Source organism: Bison bison, unplaced genomic scaffold (genome assembly GCF_000754665.1).
Source record: "Bison bison bison isolate TAMUID 2011002044 unplaced genomic scaffold, Bison_UMD1.0 scf7180017854252, whole genome shotgun sequence".
Taxonomy (NCBI): Eukaryota; Metazoa; Chordata; class Mammalia; order Artiodactyla; family Bovidae; genus Bison; species Bison bison.
Genome location: NW_011484825.1, coordinates 3,800,602 through 3,819,744, shown reverse-complemented (window position 1 = coordinate 3,819,744; position 19,143 = coordinate 3,800,602). Strand labels below are relative to the sequence as shown.

Below are 19,143 nucleotides of genomic sequence, written 5' to 3'. Positions count from 1 at the left end.
GTATAGCCTCAAATTAATTGGTCCTGCATGAAATCCTGTAGAGGATGAAATACCAGTGAAGGCAAAATTAGCTTCTGTATGCAGTCACATTAAAAACTATCAGGTTACATAGAGGCAGCAGACTATCACTTTGAAACTCTGATGCACAAATAAGGAAAGATAAACTTTTTAAAAATCTCTAATGTGGTTCATGTCCACACTGTAAATTATATACAGAGAATGACTAAATACACATTAAGCTTTTGTTCTTTGATGATATAATGCACTTCAACTTTATGTTGAAATATAGAAAGACATCCAATCTATATTAGCAAAACCCAGTGGGACAAAAATCAGATTTAGAGTGAAATCCGGTGGCTTAGAGGGTTGGCCAAGTATTACTAATCATTCTTTGGTAAACTGGCTTTCTCTGAGCCGCACCTTCCTAAGTGGGAGTGATGGTAACATTAATAGACATTGAGAAGATTATATGAGTTATATTCTATAGCATCTACTGAAAGAAAATTCCCAAACCTGCCCTATACCTTCATAAATGCCACTACCATACATCCAAATGCTCAAGGCAAAAATGTAAGGATCTTCCTTGACTGTTCCTTTTCTTTATTTACATTCAGCATAACCCTACTTATTAAAATATTGACTTCACTATTAAAATATAAGTATATTCCTCATTGTCCCTTCCTAGATAAAATATTCTTCATTTCCAACTTGGACCACTGAAATACCCTCTTATCAGTTTCTCTACTTTTGCAAATGCTGTACCACAGCTAATTCTTCATACAGCATTTAGCGGAGTAGGAAATAGCAACCCACTCCAGTATTCTTGCCTGGGATATCCCATGGACAGAGGAGCCTGGTAGGCTATAACCCATGGGGTCGCAAAGATTCTGACAAGACTGAGACTGAGCATGCACACACAGCACTTAGACTGAAGTTTAAAAATATAAATATGCTCATGCCATGCTTAGTTGAAAATGCTCCTATTAGCTTCACATCCTTTTGGAGCAAAATGTAAATTTTTTCGCCTCTAATATATGATTATCTGATACTTGCCTATCCTCTTATCTTCTAACTCCTCTCATTTCCCTCTGTCTTCAACCATATTGAATTTCCTTCATTCCTCAAGTGTCCCAAGCCTTTTCCTCCCTCAGGACTTTTGCACTAAGTTTCCCTCTGCCTGCAACAGCTGCCCTTTGGTTTCTGCATGATTGATATCCCTTGTCGTTCAAGATTCCCTTTAAATTTTATCTTCTCAGAAAATTCTTTCTTGATCGCTCAGCCTAAAGCAGATCTTCTATCACCATCAGTCAGATTACCATTTTTATTTGTATAATTAAAAAATGTGTTGCCCACTCCGTGTGACACATGAAATATTAGTTCCCTGACTAGGGATTGAACCCATGCCTCCTGCACTGGAAGCATAGGGTCTTAATCACTGGACCATAGGGATAGTCCCCAGATTACCATTTTTAATTTTCATCAGAGTACTTCTAATTTGATACTTTCCTCATACACTTCAATGTTTATTTTCTTACTGCTTGCCTCATCTGAATAGAATGCTAAATTCCTTGGAGAAATATCTTATCTACCATAATGATATTTTTCCAAAAAATACTCATCAAACATTTGTTAAATGCAGGAAAGAATGCATAGGTGTTCAAGCAGACAGAAACAGTGTATAGATAGTTAAGGCTATCCATTCACTGAGGACTGAAATAATGTCATATTTACTAATTGATCCTTAGCATCTTGTAGAGTCCAACTCACTCAGTGGGGCTTCCCAGGTGGCTCAGTGGTAAAGAATCCACCTGCCAAGCAGGAGATGCAGATTCAATCCCTATATCAGGAAGATCTCTTGGAGGAAGAAATGGCAACCCATTCCAGTATACTCGCCTGGGAAATCTGGAGGAGCCTGGCAGGCTACAGTCCTTGGGGTCAGACACGACTTAACGACTAAACAACAACAACACGCTCACATAATAGAAATTTCATTAATTTCTGGAATGATTCTTGTTCAGTTTTTAGTTATTTTCATAGAGGTCTTCCTACAAAGAAAAGCTGGAGAGAACAAAGCAATATAAAGGTCATTCCACTGTCTCCTTGCCCTCTCTGTTTATTTATTTTGCAAGAAAAGCCTTCTCTATTTCTTCATCTATTCTTGTCGATAGCAGTTCTAAGTTTGGCCAGACAATGCCCTCTGCTGTATGTGCCTAAAATAGCACGATTGCCTTGAAAATTCCAACTAGATGATGCAATGAAGTCTTTTCCTTGATTTGCTTCATATGGCAGTCAGATGCACTGCAGATCTAGGGAGGTTTGACTCAGCTTTCAGGCCCTCCATTAGGGCAGACCACTTAGAGCAGGAAACAAGAATTCTTATAAGCAGAAAGTCAAATCATCTACATATCTTCTTTAAGATGGAAGAGTATCTTGATCATTACACCCCTGCTTCTAGAACACATCTGAAGCATTAATTAGAAAATCCTTGTGTGAGAAAGATCTAATTCTTCTGTCACAATCAAAAAGAACAAGATGGATTAGGCAAAGTATCGGGGTAGGCGGTGACAGTTCCAACTTTGCCTTAGCAACAAAAAGTCAAATCTATTTCATGTTAGGAAAGCAGACCTAGAAATACAGCCAAAGACTTCACAAGGCTAAAAATAAAATTAATTTGTTTTCCCCTGTTTTTTTAGCCTCACATGATGCAGGAGAGCTAAAGTGTACCTAGTACGAAGCTTTTGACTGTTTATGAATCCTTTGAATCATATTCACATTCTGAGCTTGATTATTTATGAAGAAATGAAATATAGATGACTCCCTGTTCCTCAAATTAAAGGGTGGGATTCGAGGTGTTCGGGTCTGTGTTTGCATTTTTATGATAGTTGTCGGCTGTGTTGGTTTAGTGAAATGCATAGCCAAGGAAAAAAGCTTAAAACCTCAAGCGTCATATACTGCTTGATATTTCACTCTTCAGGAAATGAAATCAGACCATCCCAATGATCAGAAATGCTGCCTGCCTGTAACAATGCCTGCATTCGTTTGTACACTAATAGTTTTTAAGTCTGGAGCCTTCTCCACACAGGAAAACTTCAGTTCTCCTCTTTTCCTATTCATTCTTTCTTTTTACTCAGATTCAAGGTTAACCAATTGATTCATGCATGCTATTCCTTATCTCCAACATTAGTCTTTTCATACTGTTCTTCAGGGAGATTTTCAAAGTAATGCTTTGCACACTTTGTGTAAAAACACACAGGGACCTCGGCAAATAACTGTCCAAGAAAACATAACCCAGCAACAGTCTCCCAGTGCTTACAGAATTAAAACTAAATCTCTTACATCCTCTACCCACTAGATGCCAGTAGCACCCCCAGTTGTGACAATCTGCAGTGCCTCCAGATATTGCCAGTGCCCCCTGGGGGGCGGGGAATGTGACCTCTTGAAAACTGCTGCCTTAATGTGACATGTAAGACAACGATGCTCAGCCATACTGTTTCCCCATCTCCTCCCCCACTGTTATCCATAGTACAGTCTAGGCTACAGTCTGTTTCTGATTCTAAAAATATACTCCCTACTTCTCTTCTTTGGAGTCTTGCTCCTGTTTTTCCCATGTCTTGGGAAGTCCTACCTGGATTTTTCTTTCAAAATTGCAGCCAAGAGATAATTTACAGTGACCATTTCTAGTAGATCTCCCTTGGTTTTACTGGACAGCATTAATCCATCCTTTCCCTAAGGATCTGCGATGCCAAAACTACAACATTTATCAAATCTGTGTTTGAATGCAAATGTTTGGGAATGCATTCAATCTAGTTAATCATAAGCTTCTTAAAGGCAGGGATTGGATGATGTCTAGGCACTCAGGAAATATCTGCTGAATTGCATTGTGGAATGTAGTCCACATTTAAATTCATAGTCAGGAGCCAGGTTTATTAAGTAATTTTTTCAAGGTTTAGTGATAAGACCCATATGTAAAACAAAACAAAAAAATAAAAATGGCACACAACGTAGTACAAATGGTAAAGAGGAGTCTCATTAATAACTTATTGTCTTCCTACCGCCCCATAAAAGCTTATAAATACAATAACTTTGAGATGAAGTCGATTATCAAAAATCAGCATGTATATGGGTGATTAAAAAACAATTTATTAGGATAAAAAATAAAACTCTATCCTTATCAGCAATAAACTGTATCCTAAAGACACATCTGAGTTCCTGGCACGTGGTATATACTAAATATCTGTGTATGGAGAGAGAAACAGAGAGAAAGAAAGGAGGGAAGAAAAGGAACGAAGGAAGAATAATGGGCTCAAGAAAAAACTGGTTGGTGCAGATTATCAACTACTTACATAACTAAGTGAATATTAATGGAATATAGTTTTTTTTTTTTAAAGTAAGAGGTTGAAATGTATGTATTACTTGTCTATAAAACTGCCTATAGGTTGGATATGATACTTTGATTTATATACTCCATTCGTGAGCATACATGAGTTAACATATAAAGAAGGATTTAGAACAGTGCCTGGTACCCAGTTAATACTGTATGAATGCCCGTTGCTGTTTTTCTTGTTGTTTGTCTAATCCTGGTGACAGCTGAAATCCAACTGTGGAGAATGATTGATGCATCAGGCTATCATAATCTGATGCTAAAGCAATCCAAATCATACAATCACATTTTCTTAGTTTGATTTCTTATCAACCACCTTATTTAATTATAATTTGATTTTCCATGAAAATTCACAGTGCAATCCCTGGATTCCTAAGACATTCAAGAGTGGTTTTCAAACTATTTATAAATCTCTTGAAATCATATGTAAATTTTCATATAAATGCGATTGTATATTTTTATAGGAAGATTATTCATTGGCTTTGTCATCACATTTTCAAAGAGATTTGTGATTCAAAAAAGTTTAAATCTTACAGAAAAAGATTTGACAGACTAAAAAGTATTTGAAGGGTTTGTTATAGTGCTAGCTATAATTTAGCAAATTAGCATTCTGTTCTCTATTCTATATTTCCTATGTGTTTAGTAAGTGTGACTACACCCTTCTCACGATGAGCTACCAGAACCAAATTTCTGAAATGAAGAAACTAAAGACTTGATCGAGGTCTTGAGTAAATTCTTCCAGACAAGTGTCCATTGGAAAAAGTCTTGGAGTGCAGTCTTCTCTGGTGATAATGAGACCTATCATATACCTTAAACATTGGTATTCAGGGATAATTTGTCACTCTGTGTCATTTCTTTAAAAAATTTGTGTCAGCATAAGAATCAGAATGATGCACAATGAAATAGGATCCAGAATTTCCTCCACAGAAAAGAAACAGGGACTTCTCTGCTCTAGAACTTTCTTTCATTTCGCTAGCTGAATTGCTATATTTATTTATCTCTTAGAATATTTTGGATAATCATGACTAATGCCAAAGGAGAAAATAATGGTTATTACTATTAGTGAAGGTCAACTGTATAACAGGGATGACAAAAAATAATATTCCATTAAAACAAAAACAACTAAACCCTAATGAGAACCACCCTCTCCACCAAAAAAGAAAAGAATCTAATGTTTAATGAGGTTGAATTGCAAAAACTGGACACATGTTTTAGCCTCTTAGGATGCACAATAGAATGATTCTCTCTAATCTTTCAATTTGAAAAAGGTAATAAAAGAAACAAATAAAAGAGGGTGAGCATTTCCAATTATATTTATAATTACATTTAATCAAAATATGAAAACTTATTTTTCTAATAATGACATTCCCCTGTGGGTCCACAGAAGCTAATGTTTATTCTTCTGTCTTTTTACATATATTTGTATATTAACATAAATAGTTTTATACATTTTCTGTCTGGGATAATGAAAGGGCAAGTAACTAAAGAAGCTTTTGAAAATCCAACAAGCCTATCCTAAGCATAAGTCCTTGGCGAGATGGGTAAAGAAGGATTTGATTTCTGGAAGTTGGTCATACAGTTAATGACCTAGATTTCCATGCTTCCTTTGGACTTAGCTGAGAGGAGCTGATAGCCATTAACACCCAACTGATCGAGAATCCTCAGGAAATGCGCTGTGCCAAGGTCATCATTGCCGTCTTAGGTTGAAAATAAACCAACTAACAATAGCAACCAAAAAGCATATGGATTTTTGTAATTATTTTTAAAACAATTTAAATTGCCATGCAAAGAATCTGAAGAGAATAAATACCACATATACAAAGAAATTCAGATGTTTAAATCACCTTCTAATACTTTGTCAAGTACTTTCTTCCCTGTTATTATTAAACTGTACACAGCCTTAATTTCCTAGATTGTGATCACACACACACACACACACACAAACATATACATATGGGCATGCTTAGTCAATCTGTCAGGTCCGACTTTTTGCAACCCCCTGGACTATAGCCTACCAGGCTCCTCTGTCCATTGACTTTTCCAGGCAAGAATACTGGAGTGGGTAGCCATTTCCTACTCCAGGTAACCTTCCTGATCCAGACCCAGGGATTGAACCCGCATCTCCTGTGTCTCTTGCATTGGCAGGCATATTCTTTACCACTGAGCCACCAGGGAAGCCCCATATGTATGTATGTACCCATGAATGTGTGTACCTATATGTACCTATATGTGTGTATGTACACACATATGTACCTGTATGTACCTATATGTACCTATATGTACCATACGTACCTATATGTGTGTATGTACACACATACCCATGCAGGTAAGACATAGAGACCCGGGTTCGATCCCTGGGTCAGGAAGATCCCCTGGAGAAGGAAATGGCAACCCACTCCACTAATCTTCCTGGAGAACCCCATGGACAGAGGAGTCTAGTGGGCTGCAGTCCATAGGATCACACAGAGTCGGACATGAATGAAGCGACTTAGTAGTAGCAGCAGCACATATGTGTAAATATATACATATATACCTAGATATATATGTAAAGATGTCTGGGATTCATTTCATAGTAGGATGCTGGGAAAGATAATCTCCAAAGGTCATTTCAGCTCCAATAATATATGATTCTAAGTTAGTTCACCGGCACTGTATGAATTTTACCTCTGAGGGAACTCCTCCTACTCTGTAATTGCCTGTCATTTGATCATTTGAAACACTCTGTTAAGACATTTCTAACATAAACAATAGTCATGAACCAATGCCATTGTGTATCTTGAGTGTGTATGTGACTGTGTGGATAATTACAAGGAGGCTGGTGTTCAGAGAGAAACAGTAAGATTTAAACAGTCAGTAACAGCTATGTAGACATGAGATTTAATAGGATATGTACATTTGGATAAGCAAAAGTTCTGACATTCCAAGAGAGAAAAAAAATAGGCATTTGTTCCTTCAGTAATATTTGCTGAGTGCTTTCCAAGTGTCAAGCAGCATCCTCAGGTCTTGACACTTAGGGCTAAGTGTCACCCACCCATCAATAATCTTCTAGTTTGCGGACTTCCCTGGTGGCCCAGTGGTTAAGAGTTTGCCTTCCAATGCAGGAGGTGTGGGTTCGATCCCTGGTAAGAGACCTAAGATCCCATATGCCTTGAGGCCAAAAAACCAAAACATAAAACAGAAACAATATTGTAACAAATTCAACAAAGACCATTAAAAATGGTCCACATCCAAAAACAAAAGTGCAGTTTAGTGGGATTCATAAGGGAGTAAACAAGGAACACAGCAGAAACTGCAAGGCAAGAATGGATGTAATAGGAAACACACACAAAGACAGAGAGAGAGAAACACAAAAGAGTTTGCAGGAAAATAGGCATGTGGTGGGTGGGGAAAGTATGGCAGCGAATATAAGCATAAAACAATCTGATTTCTAGACATACAGCCTGATTTCTACTAGGAATCTACACTGAAAAACAGGTGGATAAGGTAGAGTAAGTAAAATAACACCAGATTGTGAAGAATAGACAAAAGAAATGGGAATCTATATTGATTCGTGGGATGGGTTGCTGGGACTTGATTTTTTTCCTTTTGTTGGTAAGGAATAGAACAATGAGAAGAGTATGGAAAAGCAAATTTGAATAATATGGGATATGGCTAGGAAAGAGAACACTGTAAGGCCTGAAGGTCAACTACAAAATTATGTCAATAATTGAGGTTTGAGTTAATAAGGACCTGTACTAAGCTCTGTTTTTTACCTATAATATAGGCTGACATGACAGCATGCTTTTTTCCTATATCTGGTGCACAGTCCTTAACTTGGTGAGACTCCCTTTACACTTCACTAGGTCTCCTGATTCCTGACCCATCATTGACTGCTTCACATCTATATATATTTGGGACTCTCTAAAAGATCAGACTATGCCAAAGCCTTTGACTTTGTGTATCACAATGAACTGTGGGAAATTCTGAAAGAGATGGGAATACCAGACCACCTGACCTGCCTCTTGAGAAACCTGTATGCAAGTCAGGAAGCAACAGTTAGAACTGGACATGGAATAACTGGTTCCAAATCAGGAAAGGAGTACATCAGGGCTGTATGTTGTCACCCTGCTTATTTAACTTATATGCAGAGTACATCATGAGAAGCGCTGGGCTGGAAGAAGCACAAGCTGGAATCAAGATTGCCAGGAGAAATATCAATCACCTCAGATGTGCAGATGACACCACCCTTATGGCAGAAAGTGAAGAGGAACTCAAAAGCTTATTGATGAAAATGAAAGAGGAGAGTGAAAAAGTTGGCTCAAAGCTCAACATTCAGAAAACTAAGATCATGGCATCCGGTCCCATCACTTCATGGGAAACAGATGGGGAAACAGTGGAAACAGTGGCTGACTTTTTCTGGGCTCCAAAATCACTGCAGATGGTGATCATAGCCATGAAATTAAAAGATGCTTACTCCTTGGAAGGAAAGTTATGACCAACCTAGATAGCATATTCAAAAGCAGAGACATTACTTTGTCAACAAATGTCCATCTAGTCAAGGCTATGGTTTTTCCAGCAGTCATGAATGGATGTGAAATGTGGACTATAAAGAAAGCTGAGCACTGAAGAATTGATGCTTCTGAACTGTGGTGTTGGAGAAGACTCTTGAGAGTCCCTTGGACTGCAAGGAGATCCAACCAGTCCATTCTGAAGGAGATCAGTCCTAGGTGTTCATTGGAAGGACTGATGTTAAAGCTGAAGCACTAATACTTTTGCCACCTGATGCAAAGAGCTGACTCATTTGAAAAGACCCTGATGCTGGGAAAGATTGAGGGCAGGAAGAGAAGGGGACGACAGAGGATGAGATGGTTGGATGGCATCACTGACTTGATAACATGAGTTTGGGTGAACTCCGGGAGTTAGTGATGGACAGGGAGGCCTGGCCTGCTGCGGTTCATGGGGTCACAAAGAGTCGGACACGACAGATCAACTAAACTGAACTGAACTGAAAACATTAAAACAAGTCCTATACATTTGGTCCTGGCTCCTATTGAAGATCTCAGGGCCATCCCCTTCCAATTTTCAGCATGACTTAAGAGTTTTATAAATTCACCCAAATGACCCAGAAAAACATGATAAGGAAAGTCTTTAATTGAGTCTGGTTATGAGATGTGAGCAAGGGGAGGAAACAGAGTAGACTCTTTCTGTGATTTCCAGGCAGTGTTGTTTAATCAGAATACAGATAGCAGGGATGGCCTCCTAATTGAACCTGGAACTGGTTTCATGTAACCTCAACACTGTTCACATTGCATAATGAGGAAACCTGGGTGATGACATGTCAGATACTGGAAGTGACTGTCATCTGTGATTTCTTTGTTTTCCCTTAATGACCACAAAAGAGGGAATTATATGGCAAATGCAGGCATTTGGAAATAAGATTCTTATTTATTTACTCAAGGCAGTCCTCATTTTGTTCCCTGCCTGCTGTGTTAACCAGAGGTCATGCATTATAGAAAACAAGTCCCCTTTTTTTTTACACAGTCCTTTTATAACAGATTTGCTCTCAGTTACCATGGAACTTTGCAAAATGAGGACTCAGTTCCAGGATGCACAAGCTTCAGTTAACACAGTACCAAGCAAAGCCATAACTCCCTGTCATTCATTTGCCTACAATGACTTATTTCCAAAACTATATCATGGAAAAAACTCAGGAATATACAAGCAAGAAAGAACTGGATATCCTATGGTATCTTAATGGGGTAAGAAAGTAGAGAAGTCTATGCATGTCCTTATTCAAGCCATTAGTTAGCTACTTTCTTCATGATTTAGATAGTGAAAATTACTTTTTGGTTATCTCTCCCATCATCTTTATTCCCTAAAGAATGCACTTTAGAAAGAATAATCCAATTGAAAAACCACAATGGTGACAGGCATATCCCAATACAGATATTATAGTTGTGGGGTGACACCTTACAGACTATCTGTGTCTTCCTATGCCACAGGAATACTGAAAGGATAAATTTATTCAAAAATAAGTATGCTGCTGCTGCTTCTGCCAAGTCGCTTCAGTCGTGTCCAACCCTGTGCAACCCCATAGACGGCAGCCCACCAGGCTCCTCTGTCCCTGGGATTCTCCAGGCAAGAACACTGGAGTGGGTTACCATTTTCTTCTCCAATGCATGAAAGTGAAAAGTGAAAGTGAAGTTGCTCAGTCGTGTCCAACTCTTTGCGACCCCATGGACTGCAGCCTACCAGGCTCCTCCGTCCATGGGATTTTCCAGGCAAGAGTACTGGAGTGGGGTGCGATCGCCTTCTCCAAAAAATAAGTATAACAAAGAGTAAAACCCACAAAATGAGGGTAATTATGATATGGTTGTAACCACACACTTTCCAGTTTTATCTTTTAAGCTGTAGTTGCCACGTGAACAGAAACACAAGATGGATGGATATGTAGGCAAAAAAAAAAAAAAAAACACCAAAAAACAAAAACCTCCAAGATCAGTAGCACTATCCACAGGCAAAATTTGGCCCACTACTTGTTTTTGTCAATAGAGTTTTATTGGAACACTGCCACACCCATTCATATCTATATTTCCTGTGGCTGCTTTCCTATTAATGTGCCAAATTGTGTGGTTGTGCTAAACTATGGCTTGCAAGAAAAACCTATACAGCTTCAAAACACTTACTCTCTGACCCTCCATAGAAAGTTTGTTAATCCTGCTCTAGAGCACATGGAGGAATTCCTTTTCTTACACATTTTTCTCAACCCCAAAACTAACAGGATGATCTATGAGGGCATAAAAGAAAAAATATTAAACTTTCTATTTATCATTCACTGTCATATAAGAAAGAAGAAAGAGATTAAGTTCCACTAATTTGGCAATAGTACCATGTGTCATGTAACTGTTGTGAGGAATCCTGAGCAGGAGAGGGAGTTCCACAACTCGGAGGAGTTTTCTATAGTGTCATTCTGTGTCCCTGTGGTTTTAGTACATCGTGATGGACTGCTATCTCCATGTGTCTAGCTAAGTGACTTTGGGAATTATTTTATTTAGTTTTAACTAAACTAACACAAATTGGAGAAAGGAGCTTAAAGAAATGCTTCTATAGACAACACAGAATGAATATTCTGGTCATAAGGCAGGCAGAAGCACAGAACAAATAAAAATGGCAGAGCTAACATTTTTACCTCCTGCTAGGAGAAGGCAATGGCAACCCACTCCAGTACTCTTGCCTGGAAAATCCCATGGACGGAGGAGCCTGCAGTCCATGGGGTCGCTAGGAGTCAGACACGACTGAGCGACTTCACTTTCACTTTTCACTTTCATGCATTGGAGAAGGAAATGGCAACCCACTCCAGTGTTCTTGCCTGGAGAATCCCAGGGATGGAGGAGCCTGGTGGGCTGCCGTCTATGGGGTCGCACAGAGTCGGACACGACTGAAGCGACTTAGCAGCAGCAGCAGCAGCAGGAGCTCTCTGGAGCCATACAATGGTTATATTTCAAAGAAATATTTGTTCTGTTTAGTCTTGAATATGCATGTGTGCATGTGGGCCTATGTGAAGGGTAGGAGGAGGAACAATCACTCTCTCCAGAAACCCTGTGCCATCACTCTCTTGTCCTAGCTGTATATTCTTTTCTGAACTCACTAGGTACCTACCCACATCTCTGATTGATACCTGGCTTCTTTAGCATTTTTTCTCCCCCTGGCCTTTTTAAACCAGCAATATTAAGACTCATTGCCCTATAAAATCAATGCCTCATTTATACCTGGAATTGAAGATTATATTTCTGCATCCCCCTTTGGATCCTGGGAGAATGACCTAAAGACAGTCTGCAAGAGACAGACTTTGCAGTTACCACCTCCTCACCTTCCTTTCTTCTTTCCTGCTAAAACTTTCTCTCTCTCAACACTGACTAGACGTGTGTGTGTGTGTTCAGTCATGTCCTACTCTTTTGCAATCCCAGGAACTATAGACTACCAGGCTCCTCTGTCCATGGAATTTTCCAGTCAAGAATACTGGAATGAGTTGTCATTTCCTTCTCCAGGGGATCTTCCCAACCCTGGGATTGAACCTGAGTCTCTTGCATCTCCTGCATTGAAGGTAAACTTTTTTTACCATTGAGCCACCTGGGAAGCCCATTGATTAGATAGGTAAGTTAGAACATGGGACTTCATGAACATGGGACCCAAATTAAGAATAATAGACTTTGAGAGTTTTAATTATAAAAAGAAATCCTAGGGAACGAAGTCCAAACTCCATTTCCTCATTTACTATATGGAAACCTTGTCAATAACAACTCTAAATTTCACTTCTCCCGACCTATAAAAATGGATGTGATCTTATCTGCCTTTCCTTTCTCATTGTTATCAGTATAGCTTGAGATAGTTTATGAATTATGAAATAATTTAAAACTAGATGTATTACACAGTGTTAGGAGACTGATTGTTTTTTCACTTTGTGTCCATACAAATAAAACAAATCAGAAAGTTGGGAGGGAGAGAAAAAGTAAAAAGCATAGCCCATAAATTTCTATATGGCTGACTCTCTGTGTACTTTACATGCACAGTTTTATTTAATCCTTATAAAAACTGCATGAAACAGATACTCTAGAGCTTTGTCACTTACCCCAAATTGCACAATTAGTAACTGACTTCAGGTCTAAGTCCTCTCCTTTTCATCACTGCAATGGACGAATCCACTTTCTATTAGCTGTGCAACTTTTGGATACCTGACTCACTTTTTTGGCTGCTCATTTTCCTCATTTATAAAGCGATGAAGACAAGGACCGCTACTAAGGTATACTATCTGTATTAGCGTGTCTCATCCTAATAAAACCCCATTTCTTAAAAATGCTCATATTCATTCTGTCTTTGAGAAACTGAGACAGAATATTTATTTATTTTATTTTAAACTTTTTACTGTATATTGGAGTAAGGCTTCCCTGACGGCTCAGACCATAAAGAATCTACCTGCTATACAGGAGGCCTGGGTGGGTTCAATCCCTGGTCAGAAAGATCCCCTGGAGAAGGGAATGACTATCCACTAGAGTATTCTTTCCTGGAGAATTCCATGGCCAGAGGAGCCTGGTGGGCTACAGTCTATGGGGTCATACAGTTGGAGACAACTGAGCAACTAACAAACAAACAATTAGCAATTTTGTGATAGTTTCTCGTGAACAGCAAAGGGACTCAGCCATACACATACATGTGTCCATTCTGCTCTAAACTCCCGTCCCATCCAGGCTGCCACATAATACTGAAGAGAGTTCCCTGTGCTATACAGTAGGTTCTTATTTGTTATCCATTTTAAATGCATGTGTACACACCAATCCCAAACTTCCTAACAATCCCTCCTTCCCATCCTTCCCCCACTGATAATCATGAGTTCATTCTCCAAGTCTGTGAGTCTGTTTCTGAGACAGAGTATTGAAGCGCTATATGCAAGGTTGAGATCCAGACTGTGATGAAGCCTGAATTTCAACCACCTGCTCCAGTTTCATTTTCCACTCAGTCCATGGCCTGGCTATACATTTTGTGGCATTAACTAAGACAACCTAAAGGAAAGTACCTAGTCAATCCTCTGGCACAGTTACACAGTATATAGAATGTTTTTGTCTTTCTAAGTAAACTCCTCCTTTCTATTGGAATATGTCAATCCTCTGGCACAGTTACACAGTATATAGAATGTTTTTGTCTTTCTAAGTAAACTCCTCCTTTCTATTGGAATATGATCAGCACAATGATTATATGTTCCATTTAGAAGAGTGAAAATTAGGACGGAAGAGAAACATCAGTCTGGGGTAACTAAATCAAGGAAAAACCATCGCTGGGGTATGAATGTGGACTGTGATATGTTGCCTGCAGACTTTCAACTGGCAGCTAAAGCTTTCTTCTTATAAGCATGCACCACTTCAGTAAACTTCACTCTCAATTCTTTTGTTTTTGAAGAAAAACATTTCCAGCTAATAACACAATTACACTTAAGTATCAGAGCTCATTTTAGTATTATTGCATTTGTTAAATCTAACTGAGTCCAAATTACTTCCTCATTGCTAATAAGAGAAAAGGGGGAGGAAGGTGGAGAGGGGGAGGGGACCGAGAGGGGAAGAGATGGTTGTGAAGGTTAAAGGAAAAGAAAGACATATACACAGAGGGGCAGAGAGAAACACAGAGCGCTATCAATGCTACATATAGCCTCAAGTCCAATAAATGTCAGTTAAATTCGCGGCCCATGGTTTCTATGGAAACCCTCTTAAGTTAAGAGTGGAACACAGACATTTTTTGGACTGCAATTCATAAGCTGTTTATTTAATTATGATGAAACATGACACTGTAAGACACAATACCATTATCATCCTCACAGTATTTAGAATTCAATGAATAAGTATGGCTAAATAAAAAAGTTGTGTTTTTTTTTTTAATCATTAGCTTCATATGAGTTGCATGCAAATTAAATGCACCTTGTTTTTCTAGGACTTCACACGTTATTTCCTGCAGGCAAACCCCAAATTAGCCAAATGACATTCGTTAAGAGGGAGTTCTTTGGAGGCTTCATGCCAATTACCCCCTCCCCCATATCCAGCAAACAAAACCAAGGTCACAGCATATTTTCAATTAAACCCAGGATGGCACCAAAGTGCAGCACAGCTGGAAGAGCAAGCACATTATTACCCCATAGATCATTTGTGAGCAATGAATAGGTCTCTGGGGTTTTTCTGTTTTACAGGCATTTGAATATAAAAATAAAGAAAATAGCTTCAGATTAGTTTCTGCTTTCCAAAATAAACAACCACTTTGAGGGCATTATTCCTGGTGGTCTGGCAAAGAATGACTGGAAGCCATGACTTTTCTGTATCTGATGGTTGGAAGAGGTTTGCTGAGACTTTAATTAGTCAGCAGGGAACCATATGAGTGATGGACTCATTCATATCTTTGTTCCTTCAGTAAACAAGTACCTGATGTCTACCTACTATGTGTCAGGCCCTGTGGCTGAAACAAGGGAGGCAAGAAGATTAAACTCAAGCTTCATTATGGATTTTATTGTATTTATATTTATCAACAACATTAATTTTGTTGATAAATATTTGTAGAGGGTCAACTATGGCTCATAGACATTAGACTGAGTAGATAAATAAACCCAGGATCCTGCTTTATGGGAGATCACAGTATAATGAAGACAAAAATACACATGATCCTAAGTCTTAAAGCAAGGAGGCAGTATTTCTGCCTCCTGCCTCCTGATCTTCTTTCTCTATTATGTAGAAATACATAATCCACATCCACAGATGCCGTGGGGCAGTAGAAGGTAAATGTGTTTATGTGAATGGCATCACTGGGTGGTGGAGGGTGGAGAGGGGAGGGGGAACTTCAGGAATATTTCCAGAAGAGAACCACATTTCCAGCTCTGTCTATGCGCAGTGGCCCTGAGATCATCTTTAGCCCATAAAATATAACTGAAGGGAGAGGTGCTCACAAGAGAAAGGAATCCCAAGGAGAGCCATCTCTTGCGTCAAGCTGGGCTGGGACCATGAAGGCCATTTCTAAAGTGACAAAGAGAAATTTGCAAATATGACTCAGTGACTCTGTCTTTTCCACTCTCTTGAAGCCTGTTGTGTTTTTCTTTCTTTTTTTTTTTTTTTTGCAATTCAGTAGTGGTTTGCAGTAGCTAGGCTTCCCACAAGTTGCTCGTGCTGCAGCAAAGCCAGTCTTTGGCTGTTATTGGATTTGACAGTGTATAATGAGCCACTTCACATTAGCTGCTGCTGTAGTGTTCAGCATATTGTGGCAAAGATTTAGCATGAATCATCACCCACCTAGCTCTCCATTGTGGCCTCCGTGCTGTAAACAGGCAGTGTGTTTGCCAATCTAAGAGGGGGAAAAAGCATCCATTAGAATAATTCAGCACATTTCTCGATCTGCTGTTACCCCCATCACCACAGACAACACTGGTGACAATATTTATTAAATTGCCACTGTATTTTTACATTCTTCTGGGCAAAAAGCCAAGGCAGCTATTTTAACCACTGGCCATTTTGAACAATGCATTGTTTAATGCCAATTAAAAAAACACATTTAGAGTTGGAAGATCTGTTGTCTATACTTGGTTCTGACTTATTAGATGTACAACCTGAAACAAGTCACATTTTCTCTCTGATCCTCCATCCTGTTCAGAACCACCTCTTCAGATCAAATGAGATCATGTCTTTTGAAGATGGATAGGAAATAGTTAAAGAGATACTCTGAAATATTAAAATCAAATGGGCTGTTAAGAGTTTGACATAGGCAACTGCTGCAAACTCTAACTGGGATATTTTCTACATCCCCAAGCAAGAGAGATACTAACATTTCTTCCTCCTGTGCATCCCTCATCTACCACTACTCCCTTCCCAACACTCCTGTGACAATGGTAAATCAAAAATTAGAATCAAAGATAGAGGGTCACACAGTACTTGGAGCAAAGAAATACAAAGGAATAGAGCTGGCATTTTGCAAAGTATAGTGAAGTAAACTAAATGATTTCTAATACCAACAAATTATAAATCTTTCTAGCCCAAACTTCACCATACAGTTGGTACAAACCGGAAACAACTAGAAAATGCAGATGGAAGAAATCCATGAAATTAGCAATCAAGATCAAGGGACTGACACGAATATTGAAATCACCAAGAATTATATCAGGAGGAGGGCTGAAAAGAGCATCAGGGAGGCAGATGTTAAAATCATCAAGGAATAAAGAGGAGGGAAGACTGGATTTGTGGTTGATTCCAACAAGGAGGCATTAGCAGCTGTTTGGTTTGATAGTGTAAGCTTCAAAGCTGGGCATTTTGCTATATTAGAGATTTTTGTTTGGAACAGATAATGTAAGTAAAAGAGCTTCTCAAACTTCTCAAATAGTATTATTACTGTATAAGTAAAAGTGAATATGATTAACATTTATTTCAGAGATGCTATGTGGACTTTATATCATTGGTTTTGCAAAACACGTAACTCAGACTTACAGGAAGTTTCCCTAAATCCCATGGTTTCAGGAACCATTAACAATACTTCAGTAGGAAATATGAAATTTGAGTTAGAAGGTAACATGCCTGGTATTTATAAACAATGTGAGAGTAAGGCAGTGGGTAGGAATGAGTATGTGTAGAGAGGGCAACAAAGAGTTGGGAGTCAAAGCTGTGTTTATTACTAAATCCAGTGGCTGATTCTTAGTTTTCAGCTAGGTGAAAATTAGCAACATTTGACATAAGTGACTTTTCTGTCCTTCCTGAAACACTCTCTGCACTTGACTCCTAGGAAACTGCTCTCTCTCTCCCCTACCTCTTTGTTTACTCTGCTCAAATTCCATCGGTAGATCTGGGGCTTCTAAACGTTGGAGTGTACCAGGGCTCTGTTAGTGAGCCTCTCCTTTGTCTAAGTGATTCTCTAAGTGAATCCTACAGTGAGTTTAGAAATCATCTACAAACTGAACACTGCCAAACATTTATCTCCAGCTGGCAATGTAGACTTGTAGTATATGTCTATAACTGCTAATGCAAGACTTCCACTTGAAGGCACCAAAAGTCAACCTGTCAAAAAATAAAACTCTTGATTCCAATTCAACCCCTATCCCTAACAAAGACTTTTCTAACAGCAACTCCATTCACTCATGCCTTCCAAAAAAAAAAAAAAAAAAATTAACCTCTTACCGAGTGCCAAACAATGGTTCCAGGGACCATCCTCGTAAGAGCTCAGGACAAAGTCCCCTTGATACTTATTTTTTGGTCTCATCCCCAATTTTGCATCCTATTATTTCTATATCTTATTACCTTTACAGCCTATTGCCTATACGATGGAAATTCTGGTTATCAAGAGTCTTGGCACTTCCCACCTCCATTGCTGCATATTAGTCATTATAATTGGATGATTTCAACAACCTGTTTCAATATTTGGTTTCTTTGCTTCTGTTCTTGCCCCTCTTCAGTCTTTTCTCCACATTGTAGAGAGATCCTATCAAAATGAAAGTCAGATCACATTCGATCTTCTGCTCAGTGCTCAGTGGCTTCTGATGTCACTCAATATTACAGGGCTTCCAGTGGCCTAGGGGGCCATTTAGAGTTTCATTCTGCATCTCTCCTTCTTTAATCCTATCTTGCTACCACTATCACCTTACTCATTTCACTCTGGACACACAGCTTCCTTGTTTTGCTATTGTCGTTGTTGTTAGGTCATGCCTCATGCTTTGTGATCCCCATGGGCTGTAGCCCACTCCCTGGCTATTCTGTCCATGGGGTTTCCCAGGCAAGAATACCCGAGTGGGTTGCCATGCCCTCCTCCAGGGGATCTTTCTGACCCAGTGATCGAACCTACATCTCTTATGTCTCCTGCATTGGCAGACAGCTTCTTTATCATTAGCACTACCTCTAAACACTTGGAGAGTGGCTAAAAGTTTACCCACTTTTATGAAATGATTATCTGGTGTTGAATGCGGTACACATCCCTAAATATGTGATCATGCCGGAACATGGAAAATATAAATCAAGATGGTAAACCATTTACTTTTTACATATCACCATGGAAACAAGATTGGAAATAAGAAAGATGGTTATGAGAATGGTAACTTTTGTTTCTATTATTCATCACAGATTAGAACATCTTCTCATATACATTATCATATCAGACCTTCATAATTATGGAAAGTATGCAGAAATGATTATACTTTGTTTTTCATTTTTCAGATGAGATGTTAACATTTAAGGAAGTTAAATAATGTTATCAAGTTTAAAAAGCTAACATATAGTAGCTAT

The 19,143-nt window shown here is 38.9% G+C and overlaps 1 protein-coding gene across 4 annotated transcripts in view; it reads right to left on the bottom strand.

Moving 5' to 3' along the window:
* The window catches only part of LRRC4C (leucine rich repeat containing 4C), a 191,798-nt gene that overhangs the window by 11,482 nt on the left and 161,173 nt on the right, over positions 1-19,143 (bottom strand). For 2 of the 4 annotated variants that reach the window (XM_010856213.1, XM_010856225.1), the window contains one exon: positions 16,177-16,228. The exons of the other annotated variants lie outside the window; for them this stretch is intronic. The gene's annotated coding sequence lies outside the window, so the exon portion shown is untranslated. The remainder of the gene's footprint in view (positions 1-16,176; positions 16,229-19,143) is intronic. 4 annotated transcript variants of the gene reach the window in all.